Below are 2,618 nucleotides of genomic sequence, written 5' to 3'. Positions count from 1 at the left end.
GTGTGCATCTCCAGACCTTATTTTTTAAAAAAAAATAAGCATTTCTTTTCTCAGACTCAGAACAAAATCGGACATTACTGATTCAGCACCCAAAACTACATTATGAAAATTGGTGAGAATTTATAGGTTGCTGCAGAACTCGTGTACAAGTTCCTGGGCTGTGGAATACGGCAAGTCATGCCAAGGTTTAAGAAAGACATAATGGAAATTAAAAATTGAGTGAAAAATAATTATAAATAATTATCTCTGGTGACACATAATAAGGATGGATTTATTACATTGTAGAATTTGTATGGCGTCATTAAATTGCAGATTACTGCTGAGGAGTAATAGAAAGGATATATTGTTTTAACTTTAAAACCATGCATGTTTGTGCATATAACATTGTTAATAAGCCTCAAACAAGGCAATCATGCAGGGAATGAAGCACGTCAAATCTGTGACACGGAGTTGCAATACTTAATGGTGTCCTTTCAAAAGTTCTGGGCCTGGCTGACACATTCGGCTTATCACAATTCCTTAAAGTTGACAAAAACAACATTTGCTGTGATTCTGGATCAGGCCTGGAAATGCAAAAGCAGGAAAATGATTGTAGAGATGTCAGTGATCGATAAAGAACATACTGTCATTACAAGATATCATTCATATCGTATGCTTCAATATTATTTCTATAAATTGATCTTACAAATCAGGAGAAGCAGCTGAACCAGCATAAAGGAGCTGAGAGGGTGAGTTACTATGTGAGGACAGTAAAGGGCTGAGCAGTGATCATTTGATCACAGAGCACCATAACTCATTCTGTTCAAGCTGGGGGTCCCAATCCCTGTTGAGGAACCTGCAATGTGGAGGAGGTTTATTTTACATTTTTACCATGATCAGAATGGAATTGTTGGTGATGTCCTGTGCAGTGAAAAATCAGTATTATCGTCCTGACAAATGTGAAGAGACAGAAAAGTTCAAATTTATCATTTTAAAAGAAAATGTGAAGGGCTTTTTGGAGTAATGATACACTTTCTTCCCCTGAAGTAGTTTGCTCTTGCTGGCTTTTTAATGTCTAGGATGTTTTCTGGGGCCTCAGCCTTTTGGCTGCCCTTTATAAATGAATTCTCGAGCTCCGAGGGCTTGTCGATCAGGGAAAGTGAAATTGAGACAGGACATGAACCGTGATCTTACAGAATGGCAGACCCACCTGAAAGGACTGAAAGATTTATTTCCTTCACCCTTTTCGAAATTTGAGCCAAGACTGTCAGTATCAGCTGGCTATTGAACTAGAGAAGATATTACAATTGAGTCCCACATTACTTTCACCAAATGCTCACACGATTTCTAACTACATCATGGTTCTTTTTTGAGAATGACATTGATATGATCAAGCTCACTGCATAAGATCACTCTGAGGCATTACCATCAAAATTTAAATGAAACGATGATCTGACATCCTAACTTGCACATCTTTGGACTGTGGGAGGAAACCACAGCACCTGGAGGAAACACACAGTCACAGGGAGAACGTGCAAACTCCACACAGACAGACATCCAAGGCTGGAATCAAACTGAGGTCACTGGCGCTGCAAGGCAGCAGTGCTAACCACTAAGCTACTGTGCCACCCTCTCTAAAATTGAGATGTTAAGTAACATAAAAGATGCATATGAAATTATTTTGTTGCTAAAAATAGAAGAAGGATGAAACTTCTTGGATCTGCTTCTGTTCTGCGAGGATAACTTACTAGAAGTGCAGTGGAGTCAGAGAAGATCTGTAGAAATTTCCAGGCTGAGTCAGTGTATTGGTGTATATTAAGTATTCATACATTCACACAACATCATTTCTTGGCTTAAATTTCTCAATTTGAATCAAATTGTTTATTTAGTGAAATGGAAGTGGAGATGCATGAAAGACACAAGAGGTCTGTTATCAACTGAAATGGAAAGCAAGATTTATGCTTCAAACAAAACCTTTCTTGTATTGAGTGTGTTAACCCATTTTGGCAGGATGAAGGTTTTTGGTTTATTAGATTTACACTGTACAATTCACCGAGTCAATTCCAGCACAGAAGCAAGCTATTTGAACCTTTGAGTCTACATGAAGCCATCCAGTCAGTCCCATTTCCTAGTTCTATCTCTGTGGCCCCACAAGTTTACTTCCTTAAACTGCCCATCCAATTTGTTTTGAAAATTATTGATTATTTCCTCCTCTGCCACTCTCTTGGGCAACAAGTTCCATGTCATTACCACTGGTTCCATAAAAATGTTCTCCCTCACATTCAACTGCAGTAGTGTGTACTACCTACAAGATGCACTGCAGAAATTCACCAGAGATCCTCAGACAGCACCTTCCAAACCCATGACCACTTCCATTTAGCAGGACAAGGGCAGCAGATATGTGGGAACACTGCCACCTTCAAGTTCCCCTCCAAGTCACTCACCAAACTGAGTTGGAAATATATCGCTGTTCCTTCACTGTCGCTGGATCAAAATCCTGGAATTCCCTCCCTAATGGCACTGTGGATCAACCCACAGCAAGTGGACTGCAGCGGTTCAAGAAGGCAGCTCACCACCACCTTCTCAAGGGCAGCGAGGGACAGACAATAAATGCTGGCCAGCCAGTGATGCCGACATCC

Source organism: Rhincodon typus, chromosome 9, assembly GCF_021869965.1.
Source record: "Rhincodon typus isolate 14 chromosome 9, sRhiTyp1.1, whole genome shotgun sequence".
Taxonomy (NCBI): Eukaryota; Metazoa; Chordata; class Chondrichthyes; order Orectolobiformes; family Rhincodontidae; genus Rhincodon; species Rhincodon typus.
This window is presented reverse-complemented; position numbering follows the sequence as displayed.